Consider the following 23,498-nt stretch of genomic DNA (forward strand, 5'->3'; position numbering starts at 1 on the left):
CTTTTCTATAATTAGGGTCGGTCCGTCCGTAGCGGATAGCTTTTTCGTTAATTTAGGCATGTTAGAATTGTCCTATCGATTTCAAAATTTGTATGGTGATTCCTGTAATATTTAGGTACGATTTTGAAAGCGTAACAACTCTATAATCACTACCAGAATATCCGTTCGTCAATTTTAAACATGTTGATTTTTTCGTACTACTTCTGTTTGTGAAGATTTTCTTAAGCATTAAAATGTCAGCTTATACCAACAACGATTTTTTTTTAAAATCACAAAACCTATACGTGATTTTCAGCTGTCGTTGGGGGACAACACATAGTAGAATTGTCGACATATCCACCTATATTATTTTAGATTTATTTTGCTTGTTGGCTAAACCTTTTTCCTGGAAAATGTATTTTTAATGTCCATTCGTCTGTTTGGCTTTTCTTTAGTTTAAATTATTTTTATTATTATCCCTGTTTTCATTTGGTCAAATCAATATACACTGCTACCTTTTTCTTTAAATTTTATGAATAAATTTAAAATAAGAAGAAAATTTCAATATCCAATTTTTTATTTATTTATTTAACATTCTTATTAAGCATGACAATTCTACAAGTTGACACCAGGTACTAGCAGTCGCCGTTTTATGCGACTTTAATTACCTTTTTTGTTTTGTTTTCCTTGGGGATTCCAGGTCAAGGCTTTATTAGTTAAAATTATTATGTCCTTTCGATCCTTTGAGTGTGCCCCAACCATCTCCATTTTCTCTGTATTATTGCCAGTTTCATGTCTGATTGCGATCTTAAAGATCATCATATTTTATCCTATACTAGCGGCTTCGCACCTAGCCTCTAGGGGCTTTGCCTCAAGAGGTTTGATCAACCTATTTTTGTTTTATCTAAATTTCAAAATACAAATATAAAAAAATTTGGGTAGGGGAGGAAATTTTTTTTTTTGGCGGGGGGGGGGGGGTAGACGACCCCCCCCTTTTAAATTTTAGTTTTTAAATAAAAACTTTTTTTTTGGGGGGGGGGTATTTTTCATTTTTTAGGGGGGTTGGGGGTGTCCCACCCCCAAAGAAAATAGCTTAAAACCATCACAGGACCATTTGGTATATTCCCTGAAGAGTATAGCTCAATCGGTTCAGTGGTTACTGAGATCTTAAGCTTCAGACAGAGAGAGAATTGACATATGTCTGTAACTTGGAGACCACTGCTGTGTTCATAAGCCATGTTTCACCCCAATTCAGCAGAACAGATAGAACATACCTATATACTGTGTTGGTTTATAATCCAGGGATTGGGCAGTTTATTACACTAGTCCCCAAAGTTTTAAGATAAGATTTTCTTATTCGTTGGCCAACAACCTTGGGGACTTTTACTGAATTTTGATTGGTTTGTTCATAAAGTTGAGTTTTCAAACGTTTTAACCACTAATTTTAAAGTACAGAGGAGTAATTTTGTGTATCGTCATTGGGGATGTACATCAATTTATCTGAATTGACTTATCCTTTAGATCTTTTTAGAAAATACTATGTTGGCTTATAATTTTGCGGTAGCTACGCCCTTGTCTAATATTTATGTTTAATTTTATTATGGATAATTAAAAAAAATTCTAAAGCTGTAAAGAGATATCAAATTTCAATTAGCACAAGAAAGTATAATAAAATATTAAGCCAGAAAAATATATAAAAATTTTCATATTTAAATTTTTAATTGAAGAATTTTTAGTTTTACAAGGGTGATTATACCCATTAGTAGTTAGGAGGGGAAGGACAATGGACTGTTTATTACACTAGTACCCGAAGTTTTATATTAACGTTTTCTTATTCATTTCATTTCTTCAACTTTGGGGACTTAAAAAATTTTGATTGGTTGGTTTATTAGGCTAAGTGTCCAAACGTTTCAACCACTAATTGTAATCTACAGAAGGGGTACTTTTGTCTATTATCATTGGAGATACACATAAAATTATCAGCCATTGTCTTATCCCAGTAGATCCATGCATTAGTAGCACAATAAATTTTTAGAAATAAAGTCTCTAGAGATGGTTAGCTTATGGTTTCTAGAATTGTTTCATCATCGAAAATCCGCGACCGTGACTTTACACTTATTGATTTGCTCGACGTCGGGGAGGTTCAAATCTCGGCTCAGCTTGGCATCACATCTAGAGACGTTAGATATGGTTTCCACTGTTGTATATAAATGTAAGACATTAATAGACAGAGTAGTGGGAATGCCTTGAACAGGTGCAACTTATTATCATTTACAGTTAGAATTTCCATGTAAGGTCGTGCAATCAAAGAGTTGGTTGTCTGTTGGTTGTTACTCGCTCGTATCTGGTAATTGATAGATAATTCATTGATATGACATGTCTGGAATGTACCTCCACTGTTCGACTATTGGCTGATTAAGAAACTATATCTGATTATCTCTATTTCTAAACCCTTGGCAAAGATAAGATATTTTGCTATGGATTTTAATTTCCTTGTTTAGATTTATTTGTTTACATTGTGTTAAAATCCTCATGACAACCAACGGATAACCAGCCAGCGTTTTTAGCCTCTGTGGTTGGTGTTCCCATGAAGCAGCAAGATAATTGAAGTTACTTAGTATTTTTATCTAAATACAAATGAATTACTATCTGTCTGTATGTAACGAAATAATGCCTCCTCATTTTTAAAAACTTTTTTTTTAAATTAAGGGTTTAGATTCAAGTGTGGTTTACTACTAGTTTATTTTACGATTTTGATAAAAGAAAAATATATCATCTGTGGTTCAGAAGCATAATGATGGAAAATTAGCTGTTTTGTGTTCTATTTTATTTTTCTCTGAGAGGTACAGATCAAAATTTCATCTCTTAATTTTTATTCGATCCCCCCCCCCCTCTCCCCACACTTCATTTTAATTTTAGTTTACTCTCATTTCACATTGTTAATACCATCTACCTTTCTTTATACCTCTCTTCCAATCTCTCTCTCTCTCTCTATTTCCCTCTCTCCCTCTCTGTCTCTCTATCTCTCTCTATCTCTCTCTATCATTCTCTGTCTCTCTCCCTATCTCCCTCTATCTCTCTCTCTCTCTCTCTCTATCTCTCTCTGTCTCTCTCCCTATCTCCCTCTATCTCTCTCTCTCACACCTGTCCTTATTTAATGTCCATTGCTCTAAAAATCCCTATTGAAGTACCTACCAGGGCTAAGGACAAATAATCACAGAAAAAAGAAACAGAAGAGAGATGAGAGTAGCTGCTTTAATCATAAGTACTAATATGTAAAGTAGTAAGATGTATGTGTGTTTGTTTATATGTACTGAATTATCTCATAAACGGCTCATTCCACATTTTTAAAGTTTATTCATTGTCCTAGGAGGGTTTTAGGCGGGGAGGGTGCAAAACTCCTTTTATAAAAATATTTTTAAAATTTTTAAAATGTAAATAAATATGGGGAACGGGTTTTAGAAACTAACAATTTTTGTTATTTTAAAAAAGGTTACCTATTTAATTTTTTTTTTGAAAATATTTCCACCTCCCTAATTTTTTAATTCACTGATTCACCATCCCCCTCCCCCCCCCCCAGCACTTTTATTAACCTTGTAAACACCTGTTAAAACACCCTAAGACCACCTCCACCCCCCCCCCCTCTCTAATGGCTCCGATGTCCTAAATTTTCCCTAGTCTCTAAATATTACCCTATTCAAAAAAAAGGTGTCCATACAACATAGTTGATATTACAGATCTTTTAAAAAGGCAAATAAAATACATATGTAGTATTGTACCTTAAAAATTACCACATTTATATCTATAATTAGCGTAGCAACAACGAGTTTAGTACGCATATTTTTAGAAAAAAAGTTAACAGTAAACTTGTATACAGTAATAGTATAGAAAATCTTATAAAAAGCTCATAGATAGTTAATATGCTCTATTTTTTAGTATAAATCTCGTGTATGTATTGATATAGACTCTTTATTGCTATGTAAAAAATACTGTTATGAGAAAACACTTTGAAAAGTATGATCTCTCAAAATCTTTACTCTTTTTATGTTAGATAGCTGTAGTGCTCCTATATTTGGATAATTTTTATAATTTTACTTATCAATCCACACTCATACAATTAACATCTACAGTAAATTAAAAGGTGGGTAGTATATTAGTAATTATTTATCTAGTATGGCTTTGAAACCGATTAATATCCACTGGATTAGATTCGGATTTCTTCCATATTGAAAAAATATGTATAGCATTGAATTACAGACAATTTTTCACGTATATTAAAATAACAATCATTAAATTTATATCAGTTTTGTTAGCCCGAGTCTTGGACACCTCGAGGATAACAAAACTGGTTCTAATCTTATAATTTTTCATTTAATATCCGCGGCAAGCTGTCTTTAATACGATGCGATGAATAACTAATGATATTGTTTGAATGTGAAAATATTTTTCCTTTCTTAAACTATTAATTCAGTTTGTTTTGATCATTATATATAAAAAGTTGGTATTTGTTTTGTAGGTATACTTATCTTACCATTGCATTGGTGTAAATCTTTTTAATGAGCACTTTCTATCTTACTATATACATAGTTCTACCTATTCAATTTTGAGTTGTTTTATAACCAGTTTTGAATTGTATATGTTACATTTAAAATTATATTGTATATGATTATAGTTTGGTGCTTTCACTCAAAATAGTGACTAGGAAACAAAGAAACCCCTCATTCATATCATTTTAAAATATGAGAACTGTTTTTAACAATCAAATTATTGTTTATTATAATTGTAATTTCCATTTACTAATTAAAACTATTTTATTGTTTAGTATATTTTTGCTCGTTCTACCATTTATTCATAATTGACAGAACTTCAAATCCTTATATGAAAATAATAGGATGTGTGTCTGTCTGTAACTTCCGATCTCGCTATCTCCTTTACAGTGAAGCTTCGTATAGGTCCAGAGATGGTTTATAATTAATTTGGTAAAGGGTAGCTCCATCCTTCTAAGAAAAATCGCTCTAGAAAAAATACTCTAATTAATATTTTTACTTTTTCTGAACTTGACTAAAAAGTGAATTGACGACTTATCAGCCTGCCTTCTCCTTTTTTTCTATTTAAGAAAGCCTGTGCACGCCACTGAATCCACCAATTTTTTTGCCTTTTAATCATAAGCCTCCTATATATATAATTTATAAATGAGAGGTTAAATCACAAACAAAATATGAATTAAAAATATTTATTGACACATTTTAAATTGTTTCGAGTATGATTGCTCTCTTTAGATGTCAATGTAATATCTGTGCTTAAATATTAATAGCAAATAAATAAATGGGTAAACTCTATTACTTACCTTTATAGTGACTATTTATGGACATTACTTGTCCTAGTAAAAAATAGATACCCACGACCGTTGCTTTTTCTTTAGTGCATTCTCTAGTCGTCGGGGAGGTGGTGAGTTCGGATCTCGACTCAACTCTTCGTTATAACTTTAAAAAGGGTTCCTAATACTGCTATGTCAGATCCGCAACATTAATTGTAGGAGAGTGAATGATGCCTCAGCCAAAAACAGGCGCAACTCATTACCATGCAAAGTTAGAACTTCCCATCAAGGGTTGTTCAATCAATGAGTAAGTTTTCTGTTAAGTGTAAGACAGAAAAAGGAAATATTGGGTTCCTAAGTTATTCTGGGTTGTTAGACATGACGTTAACGTGTCATGGAAAACAGCATCGCCCTTACTAGGTAATTGAAATTAATACAAATACTGGCTACTGCGCCCCTTGTAACAAGAGTCTCTATATTTAAAGGGCTAGAGAGGGGGCAGAAAAATAACCTTAAAAATCCTAAGACTTAAATTTAAAATTGAAATAGCCTAAAACCATCCTTGGTTCTTAAAATAGAGAACTCAAGTGGTACAGTAGTTATCGAAATCTTAAGCTACAGACAAAAAGCCATATTGCTTTAATTTATAGTATAGATAACTTTATTAATATAAATTTAAAATTATAAGAAGCCTAATAAGTCTTACCTTTTTTTATAAACATCAAACCAAAATAAATAATTATGTAAAATTGATAGGTATAAATCATAAGATTAGTATATTAAAAATTAGTTATTTATAGAAAATAAATGTAAAAAATTCAATAAGAATGAAATCATCCAAAAAGCGAATTGAAATTTCAACGCTGGGAGATTGTTAGAACTAAATAAGTAGAATATTAATTTAAAAGTCTTAACAAATTGTAAAATTGCATTTTACAGGATTCTGTTTAAAGATATACTTACATTTTTTTAGGACTTGATTACAAAGATGCTTAATTCGTTTAACATAATGTATCTTGTTGTTCAATGAATCCTTGCCATGAAGAAATCATATAAATAGGATAATATTATCATAAAAAATTTGTTGTCAAAGTTAGAAACAGTTATACTAAACTTCTTATGAATCATTATTTTTCAGAATACTATCTCTTTTTTCAATAAAGTTAAGGCTTAATACAGAGTTATTAAGTCCGATAACAATTTTATGGCTTTTTAATTCAGCTCAGTTTTAGTTTACTTTCCAGTGAATGATATAAAAGTATATAGGAAACATTCTAAACAAATTTAAAGAGGATTATGCCCATGATTTTTTAATATGGCTAAAAAACTGGTTCTAATCCAACGGATATTAATCTTGAAATTAGGGCGCAATATTTAAACAAGGATGACAACATCCATAAGTAGCAAAGCACAAAAAAATCGTGGATGGGACTACGTAAAAGTAGATTTAAAGTATATTTATTAAAATCAAGAATGAGAAAATTATTTTGATACTGATATCCCAAAAAAGTTGAAAATTGGACCAAAAACACCAAAGATATGGGGAAATATAGAATATAAAAATAGCCAAAAACCTGATAAAAGGCAGTCTGACCGCCATGGTTGTTTTCTTAAAATGACAGAAAATTTTATTTTTATATCCTTAACATTAAAAGTTTGGAAAATCGGACCATATACATCAGAGATAAGGAAAATACTTGAAAAATTTAAAAATAGCCAAAAACCTGCAAAAAGGCAGTCTGGCCGTCATGGTTGTTTTCTTTAAACGACGGGAAATTTAATTTTGATATCTATAAATGAAAAGATTTTGAAAATCGGACTATAAACACTGAAGATATTGAGAAAAATGTGAAAAATATAAAAATAGCCTAAAACCTGCTAAAAAGCGGTCTTACCGCCATTAATGTTTTATACTTAATTGGGCTCCTTAATGATGGGAATGTTGTCAAAAAATTTCAGCATTCTATCTTTTATAGGCGCTGAGTAAATCCCATTTCCCCAGTTTGTCTCTGAAAAATATTAAAATAGCCAAAAACCTGCCAAAAAGGGGTCTGAACGACATAGATGTGTTATACTTATGTATGCTCAATATTAATAGAAATGTTGACAAGAATTTTTAGCTTTCTATCTTTTATAGTTGCCGAGAAAATCACGTTTCCCCCACTTTGTCTCAGACGGACAGACGGACGGACAGACGGACGGACGGACATTTCGAATTAAAAAGTAGCTTCGCTACTAAAAAATGGGTCAGGCTTGCATTGCAGACAGGCAGAAGGACATACAGACAAAAATACTTTTAGAGTACAGTTTCAATATTCAAGAAATATTACATAATTTGCTTTTTTATAGGTCCTAACTTCTAATGCTAATAATTAACTTAAACTACAGCATTCATGTTGCATTCGTTTACAGTTGGTAAGGGATATGACAATGGACGATAGATTTCTATACAGTCCCTTCTGTTGATAAATAATTCGTGCGAATGTTTGGACTTTGGACAATCAATGTTTTTTACCAACCAAACAAAATTTAATAAAAGTATCCAAAGAGTTTGCAGGCCATCAAATTTTAGGTACCAACATAATTTATAGTCCCAGGGAGTAAGGGAGGGGACAATGGGCAATTAATTCAATTTAAGAGTTTTCGCTGAAAAGCAATGAAAACCAGATTTATCCAAAAAAAATTTGACCAAACTTGTAAGGGGATCATGGTAATATAATTTAGAACAAAATTAGTTCTAAGAAAAAATCATTCAATTGAAAATTAAATTACCAATACATCACAATGTAGTAAACATTCTGTAATTAATCACTAGAAAAATCGTGTTTAGAACTTCATCAACCCTTTTCATATATTTTTAACTGCAACCTAAATTCAAGGGGTTCTTAGATTGTATAATACATAAATTTCACAGTAGAGTTTCTATATATGGAATGACATTTTCTTGGGAAAAATATTTGTTAAAACCAGCCATCTTTTCTGTCTGCCATATTCAAAACTAACTCAGCTAGTTAGCGGGGCATTGATGCGCTAGTACCCAAAGTCAGTCAGAACCTGCTGAATTCGTGCACGTTCCCTTTAAGCCAGTACCCAAAGTCTGAGACTCTTAAAAATTGAATATTCGATCCATTGTCCTTACTCCCTGCTAATGTCCTCACCCTACCTGATTTTTTTTTGATAGTTATTATTTAGTCAATTTGAATATACTAGTTTCGTTTAAAGGACCTTATCTTTTATTTTATTACTTTTTTTTCAATTGTAAAGTAAGGCATCATGATCGTAGATTAGTGAACTTTTTAAATTTTCATTTTAAGTAGCACAGCTACTCTGTCTGTCTGCCCTTCTGTCTGTATGTCTATATTTATTTAAAGATAGATAAATCGAAGTTCTAAAATCAGACAGCAGGACAAACGAACATAATCACTGGTAGAGTGTAAGAACTTAAAAATTGAAAAACAAGTTTGCAAGTTTAAACAAAATTGTATGTAAAAAAGTATTTTGTTTAAGCACATTTTAGGACTTTATTATAAAGATGCTTCGCTTATGCCATTAAACCTTGTTTTCCTAGGAAATTGTTCCAAAAAATCAGAAAAATCTAGGATAATTATATTATACAAAAAAGAATTTCGAGAACGTTAAAAAATCAGCATATTTTAAATGGATGTTATGACTTCCTGCGCTTTTCAATCTAACCTAATTGTTACAGGAATCGTCATACCCTTAAATATTTGTTACAATGCTCCGCTTTTGAAATAAATTTTACAATATTAGAAATAATAGTCCTTGAAGAGGATAAAATACAAAAAAAAATCTAGAATTTATTGAATAATAAAAAATCAATATTTCTAAACAATTTAGTTTTTTTACACTAAAGATAAATTAATTAGTCACTCACTCTATACAACAAATTTTCAATAGATTTATCAGAAAAAAACTTTGTATTATGTATTTTCATCATTATATTAATACTAGAGTTGGCTCGATATAACTATCTCCCTATTGGCTAGTTTTCTATATGCATTTATATTTCTCAATAAATCTATATTCCTCACCCGGTATTACTATTTAAACGGAAGTAAATATTTAATAATTTAAATGATCTTAAAAAGATCTTTTAAATTATATTTTTTTCTTTACATTACCATCACCAAAGGGTTTATTATATGATTACAATTTTAGTTCAATATTTGAACACACAAAGTGTCGCCACAATCGAATTCTTTTAAAACAGAGTTTTCTTAAATTTATTATATTATAAATTTAAATTTTCTTTTTTATGATTAGAAATTAAATACTTCATTATAATGTAAATAGCAACATGAAATAAAAAAAATGAATTTATTTTTAATAAAGTGAAATAATGGGTCTTATCGTTCTGGGCAATGAGAGTTTATTATGGATTATTGGAGCACTATAAGTTTTTAACGAATATTCCTTGGAAAACTTGAGCTCGTTTATAGACATTTATTTCCTATATAGATCTGACATGGATCTTGAAGCAATTAAGCAGCCCGTTTTGTACAGGTTAAAAATTGGAAGATTTCATTAAATAAAAGTTATCGCAAATATACTTAGTAAATAGAAAACAAGTATGACAACATCCATGAAAATCAGAATGAAGTACAAATGAACATTAACACTTTTTGAGAACTAAATAAGCAGAATATTATTTGTATTCATTTATGTAAAGAAGGTGTATCAACTATTTTATTTATAGCTAGCCGGTTCTTTTAGTAAGTAGTAGATGTAAAATTTTTCATAGAATTCAGATATGCAATCGGTTTTTTTGTAGACCTCTTATTTTTTAAGTAATTTAAGTTTTAAAAAAAAAATTAAGTCGATTTTAAGGTACTAAAATGCAACAAAAAAAAGAAAGAAAATGGTCATTATGAACAAAAATAGTAAGATCTTTAATTTGACACCTTACTTTTTCAATTCTGTCAGGTAATTATTGAAAAAATCGATTTTTTTTAACCCACGAGAATAAAAACTTTGAACTTAATTTTATTATTTCACAAATAAAAAAATATGGGTTCATATATACCTTCAGAATCAGAAAAATATTACGAATCCATTGTAAGCAAAATTGAAAAAAAAAGTTTACAATATAGTATATAAACTACAATAAAAGGAATTATATGAAAATATCATATTATATTGTACAGGCAACGTCTTAATTCTTCAATTGAGTATAAAAATGGGAAGGGGGTAAAGAGGGGGTAAAGAGGGGGTAAAAAAGGGAAGACAATAGTGTTGTCTGAACAAAAAAAATAATTGGCCATTTCTTTAATTTTTTAATTTTTTAATTTTTTTCAATTTTGCTTACAATGGATTCGTAATATTTTTCTGATTCTGAAGGTATATATGAACCCATGTTTTTTATGTCTGTTTGAGAAAATATTTAGGTCTAAAGTTTTTATTAAACCGAGGTTAAAAAAATAGATTTTTTCAATAATTACTCAACAGAATTTTAAAAGTAAGGTGTCAAATTAAAGATCTTACTATTTTTGTTCTTACTGGCCATTTTCTTCTTTTATTTTGTTGCGTTTTAGTACCTTAAAACCGACTTAATTATTTTTTTAAAAAACTTAAATTACTTAAAAAATAAGAGGTCTACAAAAAAACCGATTGCATATCTGAATTCTATGAAAAATTTTACATCTACTACTTACTAAAAGAACCAGCTAGCTATAAAAAAAAAAGTTGATACAACTTCTTTGCTTGAATACGTATGAAGGCTACTTTTTTTAAAGTTAAACAGATTTGTAATTACAGAAAAGCTTCGCGTTATACAAGGAAGGAACAACGCCATAGACGAATAACTTTGAGAATTTTATTAAAAAAAACTATTTTCATATTCCTTACTTTTTTTACAATTGCCCACAGATACGAAAATATTCTTTTTAACACTTGTAGGTTAATATAAGAAACGAGTATACACTTTTTATTTCATATTACCAGTTTTATTAATCAATGCAGAACTTTGATTTTCTTCACGGTTAGAAACCAATTTGTTTAAATTGATGTGAATTGAAATGATATTTTTCTGATATATATTCTAATATATAAAGTAGTAAGCATTTTTGTCTGTAGCGAAGGATCTAATTGACCACTGAACCTATATGGCTATTTTATTTTTATAGGTATGGTTTTAGGCTATTTTTCTGCCCTTCCATATTTCCAAATATTGAGCCCCTAGATGCTTGGGCGCAGCCGCTAGTATATATTTAAAAGTTCTGGAACTATTTCTAATTCTTAAATATATAATGTCTTTTATCAACTGTTATCAAAGATAAACAGCTGAAATTTTGTGGATGGATTCATATAACAACCGAACATCTTCACTTTTCATCTTCTTTTTTTAAAAGCGAAGCTTTTCTATAATTAGGGTCGGTCCGTCCGTCCGTACGTCCGTCCGTACGTCCGTCCGAGATAGATAGCTTTTATTCGTTAATTTAGGCATGTTAGAATTGTCCTATCGATTTCAAACTTTGCATGATGATTCCTGTAGTAGTTGGGCACGATTTAGAAAGCGTAGCAACTCTATAATCATTACCAGAATGTCCGTACGTCCATTTTAAAAATGTTAATTTTTCTACTTTTTTAACAACAAATTTTCAAGTGTTCTAATTATCCGTTTGATCTGATTTTTGGTATATTGATTCCTGGGACAACAACGAACAATATTATAAGCGAAGCAGCTCTATAATCAAGTCCAAAAATGTAAGTATGTCCATAAACATTATCCTGCTTCAAGCAGTTTTTTCAACAAATTTACTTACAATTTTGCTTCGACTCTAATACTTTTAAATTCTGATTATTCAGTTCAGATAGCATACAAGTGTTAATGTCCGTTTGTCCTACCGTTTCAGTGCTTCGCTTTTATGGATGTTGTCATCCTTGTTCCAATTCTTTCTGTTGGGCTGTTCTTATTAATTTTATATTCCAAATATGAATGTTTTCATCCTTGTTCTAAATACTTAACTGTTATGTAGATTGTAGATGGTCTACTTATTTCTTATAATAGTCATTTATCCCATCGTATTATAGACAGTTTTACGCAGATATTAAAATAAAAATTAAGGATTAAAACCATTTTTTTGGCCCTGAGAGGCTGAAGAATGCCTGCAAAACTTATATTAATTTTATGATTTTATTTTAATATTCGAAGAAAATTATCTATATAACAACGGATAAAAAATAACGAACTATTCAAAATGAAGTATTTTCAATAGAACTATCCCTTCCTATATAAAGTATTAGAAAAAGCGGTGTCAAATATCAATGGATTGTTGAATTTTGTGAATGCATAAAAAAAGTGCAGTGCATACTACTATTAGCCAGGGTTCTAAAGGGATAAGACAATAGCCGATATATTAATGTACATCCCCAATGATGATACACAAAATTACTCCTTCTGTAAATTAAAATGAGTGCTTGGAACGTGTGAATACTCAACTGAATGAAACAACCAACCAAAATTTACTAAAGTCCCCAAAGTTGTTAAGCCAATGAATAAGAAAACGTCATTATAAAACTTTGGGGACTAGGGTATTAAACACTAACAGTCCATTGTCCCCTCTATCTCTGACTTTCAGCTTTAAAATCATCAACTCTAAAAAATGTATTTGCTTTTTATGATTTTAAGGAGGGTTGTTTCACCAGTGGGATGGGTAACGGAAGACAGTTCTTCTTAATTTTTAGTCTTGAGGGGGGGGGGCTGTTGTTTTTTCATTCTTAATTAAAATGTTTGGTGATTTGCATTACTTTAATTTTTTTAAAGTAAGGTTCTATAGGCCCTTAGAAGCAATTGAGGAGAGGGGACACAACCCAATCTTTCCCGACTTTGTATAATTTTTGAGGAACACGATTCCAGTGACGTCATATTTTTCTTTCCCGAAAAAGGGAAGGGGGAAGAAAAAAATAGATGGGAGAAAAGGGGGTTTTCCCCATCTCTTTTGAAGAGATTTTCTTCCCCCCTTCCCTTTTTCGGGAAAGAAAAATATGACGTCACTGGAATCGTGTTCCTCAAAAATTATACAAAATCAGGAAAGATTGGGTTGTGTCGGAGAGGGGAGTTGAATTCCATAACCCAATTTGTTTTTGTTTTTTTGGGGGAAGGGTATTTTTTTAGGGGAGATTTCTCTTGGGAGGATTGTGGTACCCTCTATTAAAATAGTTATAAACCTCCCCTGGATCCGGACCGGATCGGTTCAGAGTTTAGCGAGTTCCTTATATATATATTTTGTTAACTAAAGCAGATATTACAGAAATACTTTTCATAATTTTCATGTTTTTTTTTGCAGTGAATGTTAAGATTTAACCTGACCTACTATTTATATACATAATATATATTGATTTCAATACAAAGCTAAACTACCAATTCTATGATATTCAGTTCATTTTAATACTCTTCTTAATCAAGAACGTTTCTTTATTTCTTTGATAGAATTGTTTTATATTATTAAAACTTTTTGTTCAGTAATGCTTGTTCTGTCGTCTTGTGCTAAAGGTTTAGTTTAAACGTTTACAAAAAATATTATATACACAATAGAAAACAAGGATGACAACATTCAAAAAAGCGAACCTCTAAAATCAGATGAAAGGACAAACGAATAATAACTCTTGTAGAGTGTCAAAATTTAAAAATCCATATATTAATTGAGAAGTATTACCAAAATAGTATAAACTTGAAAAATTGCGTTAATTCAGGATTCTATTTAAGGACATACTTGTAAGTTTAGGACTTGGTTATAGAGATGCTTCGCTTATAATTTTTTACCTTGTTCTATGAATCATTATTCCAAAAATCAGATGCTTAAGATAATTATAATTATATCTTTAAAAATGTCAAAGCTAAAAATCAGCATATTTTGAATGGACGTACGAATTTTCTGGTAACGATTATAGAGCTGTTACGCTTTCTTAATCGTACTTAACTTTTAAAGTATTGCAAAGTTTGAAATTGACAGTACAATTCTAGCATGTCAAAATTAACCGTAATTTTACTAAACAATTATGTCAAACAAAAAAGCAGAAATGGCAATATTAATAATATTATTTTGAGTAAAAAGAATTAAGATCAATATAGATTTTTCGATGGCTTAGCTGCGGCTGTCGGTCAATGCAGCTGCATATTATAGAGTTTTGAAGTAAGGGTTCTGTTTCTACCGGACTTATATCGACTGTGGATTTTGCTGCGGTTGAGTTTTGGATACAGGTGCGGTCAGCTGACCTGCATCCAAAAAAGCTAATATTTTCCAGATACTTAGCTGCGGTCAGCTGCATTTTTCCATCGTTTTACAACTATAAAATATATTGCGAATATTTTTATGAACATTCTTTACAAATTCTATTTATACTATTTTTTTATTTTTATATATAAGTTGATTTCTAATATGGAATGCTTTATGGAAAATTAATGGCAAAACACACAATCAATTTATGTTCTTTAGGAGATGTGTGGAATTATTTTTGCATTGGGTTTTCTGTATACCACGTCAATTACCTAAAACAGGCGAGGCTACTGTCCATGACACTTTAACGTCATGTTTAACAGCAAAGGATAACTGATATGCGCCAAATCTTTCTTTTTCTGTCCAAACACCACGGTACGTAGGTTAAGAAACACCCAACAAGAGGTCTCTAGGGGCGTACCCGCTAGTTTAAGACAATTCTCTAATTGATTGCTTTGCTTCTATTGAATCTTTTTATTATTGTTGTTTTCAAAATCAATGTTTTTTTGAAAATAAAAAAAAAACATATTTTGTTAACAATCTTCATTTTTTTCAGATCTGAAGAATTTAAGAGAATGAGAGCAAAAGTTCTTACAAAAGACAGGAGATGTTACTGAGATAATGAACAACAAATAGTTGAATTCAAGTAAAGTTTTAAGTTCCTGTAATATACTCTTTTAAATAATGTTTTTGTTTATCACTATATATATTCAGGGATCTAAAGGGATAAGACAATGGCCTATAGATTGAAGTACATTCCCAATAATGATTTACAAATTTACCCTGTATATTAGACACTCTTAATGAAATAACCAATCAAAATTCAATTAAAGTCCTAAAAAATGTTGAGCTAACGAATATTAAACAGTAGTATAAAACTTTGGGGACTAGTGTAATGTCCCCTCCCTCCAGTGATTTATAATTTCTTCATTTTTGGAAGCTTCTTATAGATCATTAGTTTTAGATTTTTTATTATTATATGATTTTAATTTTAGGCTATTTTCCTTACTACTTTAAATTCTAAGCTCCTAGATGCTATGAGCGCAGCAACTAAAATATTATGTGATAATTAAAAAAATAAAACTCTTGTAATACTAGATATAAGGGCTCTTAATGAGGAGATCATCTATTAAAACTTTATTAAAATACTAATAAAAGAAAACAGTTTAATAACAGAGAATCTCAAAGATATTTTATAACAATTTTCTTTTTGTATATTATCATAAATGTTATTTGGTGGAACTAAAAATTAAATCCTTACATAAAAGTGGCAAGATTTGTGTCTGTCTGTACCGAAGGATCTCTGTAAACGCTGAACCGATATGGTTCACCTTTACAGCTTTTCGTAGGTCTTTGGAAGGTTTATAACTATTTTGTGAGAAAGGCACCAACACCCTCCCGAGAGAAATCGCCTCCAGAAAAAATTACCCTTCCTTTTTTTCTTTTTAAAACTAAAATAAAAAATGTGGGTCTGAATGCAACCCCCCATCCAACCTCTTGGATGGTGACCATTAATAACATATATACTATATAAAATGGGTTTAATCTTCTAATTTTCTGTTTTAATATCCACGGAAAACTGTCAAGGTTACGATGCGATAAATAACTATTAAAGTGGTTTTAGGATATTTTTGATAAATGTTTTGAAGATTTTCACTTTAGGTGGTTGGTGGATTTTTTTGGTTAGTTGGTGAAAATATCAGCTGGTAATTCTGGGATTTGTTGTTAATTATCCTGGGTTATCATCTGGTATACCATCCGCTAGCCACTATCATCGGAAATTGGCTACAAACGCCAAACGGCTGTCGCATCCTTCAGCTAGCCACTGTTTTAGTTAAAAAGTCCTTTATTAAAAATCTACAACAGCCTTCTACAGAGACAATTGCAAAGCAAATAAAAAGACCTGCAAAGACAAAGCCATACAGTGTGTTAAGACAATGATACCAAAATGAAAATCAGAAATCAAAGAACCTTTCTACAAAACAACGGTAATGAAAATATATCTTTGTTTATATTTTTTCTTGGTAATGGTTTTGAATAATCGATGAATTTATTTGGTTGTGGATTTTTGCTGAAATTAATAATCCTTATATAAAAGTAACAGTATGTCTATCTGTGTGTACCGAAAGATCTCTCTAACTTCTGAAACGATATGGTTCTCATTTACATCGTAGCTTCTCATATGTCGGAGAAGGTTTATAATTATTTTGGGGAAGGAAACCACCATCCTCCAAAGAGAAATTGCCCATAGAAAAAAATTTACCCACCCAGCATATTTTTTTTTACATTTCTTTATAAAAATAAAATGAAAGTAGAGGGGGGGGGGGGAGAGTCGACTCCTTCCACTCCACTCCAACTTATGTGCCCCTACAGACATGATAATTTTTTACTAGGATGTTTTTCATCAATAGAATTATTGAGTATGTGTGTTATTCTAGCATGTAATCTCATGAGGTAACTCTGAGGTGTTTAATAATGAACTCAGAGATACATCAGAGGTTTCCTGCACCCCATATTAACCTAACCTAACAAACAAAGGTTTCCTGCACCCCATATTAACCTAACCTAACAATCAGAGGTTTCCTGCACCCCATATTAACCTAACCTAACAAACAGAGGTTTCCTGCACCCCATATTAACCTAACCTAACAAACAGAGGTTTCCTGCACCCCATATTAACCTAACTTAACAAACACTGTGGCTTCATTTCAAGAGCACCTACACTAACCAAACCTAACCCTCACAAATACTGTAACTTTTTAAGAACATTATTACCACTAAAAGTTTTCTTAACTATGCAATGGATTTTATGTTTAATTCAATTTCTAAGGTTTGTACAGCTTAATTTGTGGAATCTATTACTTATTATTTAAACGACTGAAAAGCTGTCCAAATCTTAAATTTAGACTTTCTTATTTTAATCTTAATAATTGTTAAATAGTTATTTGAAAAATGTGCTATGTAAAAAACAATAGTTTCTTAACATTAATAGGTTCTTTTGCTATTCTTGTGTCTTTTTAGTAGCGAAGCTACTCTATAATTCACTTTGTCCGTCCGTCAGTCAGTCAGTCAGTCAGTCAGTCAGTCAGTCCGTCAGTCCGTCAGTCCGTAACGCTATGGGGGAAATGGGATTTACTCAGCTCCTATAAAAGATAGAATGCTGAAATTTTTTGTCAACATTCCCATTATTAAGGAGCACAATTGACTATAAAACATCATTTGCGGTCGGACCGATTTTTAGCAGGTTTTAGGCTATTTTTATATTTTTCACATTTTTCTCCATATCTTCAGTGTTTATGGTCCGATTTTCAAAATTTTTTCAGTTACAGATATCAAAATTAAATTTCCTGTCGTTTAAAGAAACAATCATGAAGGCCAGACTGCCTTTTTAGCAGGTTTTAGGCTATTTTTATATTTTTCACATTTTTCTCCATATCTTCAGTGTATGGTCCGATTTTCAAAATTTTTTCAGTTATAGATATCAAAATTAAATTTCCCGTCTTTTAAAGAAGACAACCATGACGGCCAGACTGCCTTTTCAGCAGGTTTTAGGCTGTTTTTTTTTATATTTTTAACATTTTTCTCCATATCTTCAGTGTTTATAGTCCGATTTTCAAAATTTTTTCAGTTGTAGATATCAAAATTAAATTTCCCGCCTTTAAAGGAAATAACCATGACGGCCAGACTGCCTTTTTGGCAGGTTTTAGGCTATTTATAAATATATTTAACACTTTTTTCCATATCTTGAGTGTATATGGTCCGATTTTCTAAATTTTTAAAGTTTTTAAGGATTTAAAAATCAAATATTTTGTCGTTTTAAGAAAACAACCATGGCGGCCAGACTGCCTTTTATCAGGTTTTTGGCTATTTTTATATGTTTTACATATTTCCCAAGATCTTTGTTTATTTTGATCTAATTTTCAAACTTTTATGGGATATCAGTATCAAAATAATTTTTCCCATTGTTATGAGCATCTTTAATATAATTTACTTTGACCATCGTCATCATACAAAATAAAACAAGGTTTCATATTTATTTTATCCAATAAATCTATTCTTGATTTTAGTAAAAACCTTTTAAATCTACCTGTACGTATTCCCATCTACGATTTTTTGTGCTTCGCTACTTATGGATGTTGTCATCCTTGTTTTCTATTAATTCACAACTTTCCTATTGCATTAAAAAGTTTTTTGTCCTGAGAAAAATCGACAATGAAAATAAATATAACCCTCCCTCAAAAATATTTTTTTTCTTTTCTTTTTCTTCTTAAATCTAAAATTAAAGGTGGAGGGCCTACAACCTTTTTTTGTCTTAGAAAGCGTAAAGTGCAGCCGAAAATATAACGTCATACAATAAAATGACCAATGAAAGGCCAGTATGAATTTTACCATTGGTCAATTACAATTTATACTTGCCATCATTGGTCATTTTATTGTATGACTCCATTTTTTGGTGGCACTTTATGCTGTTTCTCTCTGTTTCTACGCGGGTGTCCACACACTCACTCAAAAGTCAAAAAGTGTCCCTAAATTGGTAAATTATTTATAGTGGGGGGTGGCTTTATTGACATCCCCATTGGCTAGATAATGAGGGGGATGTAGACCCTTGTTAATGGGGGTGGACAACTAGGGGTGTATCCAGCCCCCTTGATAAGATAAGGTGTATCCAACCCCTGTATTTTATCAAGAAGGCTGAATACACCCCCCCCCCCCTTCTGAATGAATGAATGAACTGATAGTATGAGATTCTTTTTAGCGCATACTTGGCTGGTTCTTCATTATAACCAGAATAAAAACCAGGCCTCCAAATAATAAGTAGTTTTTCAATTATCATACACAGATTATTTTAAATATTTTTAGCCAGCCGTTTAGCAGTCAGCAGGCTTTTAATTTGCATGAAATAAGATGATTTGTCATATGTTTACAAATGTCTATATGTTACAAGTTACTTTAAAAAATGTATAGCAACGAATTACAAAAATTTTTCATGAATATTAAAATAAAAGGCATAAAATTAATAGCAGTTTTGTTAGCCCGGGCCTTCGGCACCTCGGGGCTAACGTAAATATTATAAATCTTAAAATTTTTCATTCTAATATCTACGAAAAGTTGTCTATAATACGATTCGATAAATAACTATTCCAGAATGAAATTTCTTTCTACCTAGTTTAATTTTTTTTTTACTTTAACGATTATCTTCATTTAAACATTAATTTTCTTATGAATTTAATTTCTAGATTAGTTAAATTATTTTATTTGAATTTGTTATTATTAAATAAATTGTTTTCAGTGAATTAAAAAGAGAGTTTTTATTAAACTTTTATTGTAATATAACAATATATAAAAACAGTGCGTTTATACAGCAGTCCCCAAAGTTTTATAGTAACGTCTCCTAATTCGATTGCTTAACAACGTTTGGGACATTAAGTAGAGTGTCCAAACGTTTCAACCACTAATGTTATTATACAAAAGGGGTAATTTGGATATTATTATTGGGTTATACATCTATTTTTCGGCTATTGTCTTAGTTCTGTATAATATTAATATTAACATAAAATTTTATTACAATACATAGCAAAAAAAATATTTAGGCGAAAAAAGACAAGTAGATTATTATAATTTGCATAGATGATAAATTAATGTAAACCACTTATTGTAATTGACAAAGGTGATTTCCCTCAAAGTGCATAGCAAATAATTTTAAAAATTAAATTTGAAAAAAGAGTGTTGTTGGGTACCCTGTGCCCAGTATAACATAACCTAACTTGTGATCTAAAGTAAAACTCAAACACAACTACTCCCCCAATTATTTCAATTTGTTTTAAATACAAAGAGGGGGGGGGGGAATCTCAGTGCCCGACTTGGATTTTGAAGGAAACGGCCTAAACAAAATTACACATCTTTAGATTAGAATTATCGGTGGAAAAGTTTGAACACAGCTATTTCTGCAATAAAATCAAGATCTTGAAAATTCACCAAAGTTTGTAAGCCAATAATTGGAAAACAGTAAAAGTGTCTGACTATGACGTCAGAAAAAAATACAATTAACCAATAAGAAGCCAGTATTCACTGTGGTAAAATATATAGCGGCCTCTCATTAATTAATTGTTAATTTTTTCTGACGTCATAGTCAGACACTTTTACTGTTTTCAATAATTGAGAGAAAGTATTTCCAAAACTTTGGGGACTAGTATAAAATTGTCAATAAATCTTAAATTATAAAACTTCAGTTTAATTGTTAAAATTTAGGCAAATTCATCAACTAACCATAATGATATATATATATGTCTTAGGTTTTAAAAAGCTCTGCTTTTTAAAAACACTTAATGACATTAAAACGACCTTAATTGCTTTTATGATGTAAAAAGTATGAAGTTAAAAAAATTAATGAATTTTGTTATAAAACTTACACTTGTGAATGTTTTTTAAATTTCTTTTAATAATAGACATAGAATACGTGGATATTATGACAGGGGAATTTTGTCATCAATTGTTTGTTCAGCTCGTTCCTCCAGTATGAGAGACGGGATCGGTCAAAGGGTCACAGAGGGTAAATGGTGGTTATCATCATTGTATTAGCAAGCTGGAACTCGCATATTATCAGTATATGCGTGAATCTAACACAATATCCACATATTTTATATCCATTATTTTAAAGTATTTAACAAAGTAAAGCTTATCTATGATTAGAGCTTGTTCTTCTGAGAGAGCTGGGCATAGTGCATAAATATGAAAAAAACGCCAGGTCATTTTGAAACTTAATAATATTGAAAATTGTGATATTTGCAATTATCTATTAGAATTTCAGACGAAATGGCACAATGTTAAAAAATCAAAATTATTTCATTAGGTTGATTTCTATCTATTTAAAAATTGTACTTTTATTATAGTTTCTTTATCTAATATAAATTCTTATTTAATTATCATAATGTGTAATATATAAATAATTAATAATTAAGGTTCCAGGACAAACGCAGGAGTCCCAAACGTCGAAGTGGACAAACGTCGAAGTGGTAAAATATTAATTTTATTAAGTATTTCTATACAGATTAGGTTAGGTTAAAATATGAATGAACAAATCAGCCCCCGCAGGGGTTAGGCATTTAAAAAACCAATAAGATGGTTAGGTTAGGTTAGGTTAGGTTAAGTGTCGACTCTGACGTTTTTCCACTCCGACGTTTGGGACTCCTGCGTTTGTCGTAGGACCATAATTAATTCTAATCATTTTTAATCAATAAATTTCCAAATAGCTATTTTCAAGAAAAAGGATGACTACTTAATTAAAAACGTTTTTATTTAACTTATACTAAAAATAAATCAATAGATAAAGAGAGCTGAGATCGCAGCTAGCGTAAATGCGGGTAAAAAATCGGTATTTATTTAAAAGTACAACAATTAAGTTAAGAGTTTACATCTTAAGAGTTAAGACTCTAGGGGCTAGCCTAGGTGTCGCTTCGGGTACTAGACCTCCACGCACCTTGAAACATAAATGCAATACTTATGATTGCGTTGTAAAGCGTCCATTGACCCATCAGACAACCAACTCTCTGAGATGCACGACCTTTGTCTGAGAAGTCCAAACTGTGCATGGTAGCGAGTTGCGCCTGTTTTGGGCCAAGGCATTCCCCCCACTCTAACTATTTACGTCGCGCATCTGACATAGTAGCAGTAGGAACCATTTTTAACGTCTTTAGTTATGACGCGGTGTCGGACCGAGATTCGAACCTATCACCTCCCCGACGACGAGCGGATGCGCTACGTGTTGAGCCACGGTCGCGGGTTACAACAATTAAGTTATGGCAAACTAAATATTTTTGAGTTAGGATAAAATGGATGATTACAAAAAAAAAAAAACCAACCTAAATAATCTTTTAGAATTATGTTCATCTTTAATTAATTGTTTGCTAATGTTTGCGTTGGTTATTTTCAGCGAGCTTGTGGTAATACCCAAAGTCTTAAATATTAGCAAAAATAATAAAAGTTGCGTTAGTTTTAGTACCAAAAGACAACAAAAAAACGAATTTTATAATCCATTGTCCCTTCACTATATCCCTATGTTTTAACACTTGTGTTTCTTTTCATATGAATTAAAATCAACAAAAACATGAAGATTACTTAGTGCATTTTGTTCAAATTAAAAAACGATTTTATGATTATGTTTTTAAATAAATACTCTAATACTATCATTTGCAGGGGGTGGGAGGGAGGGGGGTCAAATATAAAAATATTTTCTCGTCACACTGGCTTAAAACTGTTGGAGACTTATATTCAATCTTGATTTGGTTGCACAAATTAGGCACGCGAAGAAAGTCACTCAAAAAGAATTCTGACGTCATAAAAATGAAGGATGAGGAGAGGAGGAATGAGAAAGAAAAACCCTAAAATAGAGATGGATAATCCTTCATTTTTATGACGTCACATGCTGATTTTTTGAGCGACTTTCTTCACGAACCAAACTAGCAGTGTAAAATTTTTCCAGTATGGCTTTGAAACCGATTAACAACACCTGGATTAGAACCAGTTCCGAAACATACTGAAAAAAACATGTATCGTAGATTGTAGACAACTTCCCATTTAAAAACAAAATAAAAATCATATTTTTAAAAAGCTCTCTATGATACGATGCTATAAATAAAAGGTATAATTTTGTTTAGACTTCTTTTGGTGATTTAACTCAATACGCTTTTTTTCAAATTGCAAAATTATACCATAACATTTTTATTGTTGAAAAATACACTTTTGTTGTAAAATTAACTACCACCAGTTTTAGGTTCCTAGTTTATATTTTTACATGAAATCTTAGCAGTCTATTGTTCAAATATATTGTTAAAATCTTTTAATTAAAAATTCTTCTTTTTTTATTTTGATATCTTTTGTTTTCTAACAATAAAATACAATGGAGCTGTTCAGAGTCTAAAAGGATAAGACAATGGCCAATAAATTGATGTACATCACTAATTATGTTA

The 23,498-nt window shown here is 30.8% G+C and overlaps 1 protein-coding gene across 1 annotated transcript in view; it reads left to right on the forward strand.

Moving 5' to 3' along the window:
* LOC145328670 (glutathione S-transferase Mu 2-like) overlaps positions 1-23,498 on the forward strand; it is a 72,747-nt gene that overhangs the window by 15,211 nt on the left and 34,038 nt on the right. The gene's annotated exons all lie outside the window — the stretch shown is intronic.

The sequence above is a fragment of the Acartia tonsa genome, chromosome 9, assembly GCF_053477335.1.
Source record: "Acartia tonsa isolate MP-2025a chromosome 9, ASM5347733v1, whole genome shotgun sequence".
NCBI classification, from domain to species: Eukaryota; Metazoa; Arthropoda; class Copepoda; order Calanoida; family Acartiidae; genus Acartia; species Acartia tonsa.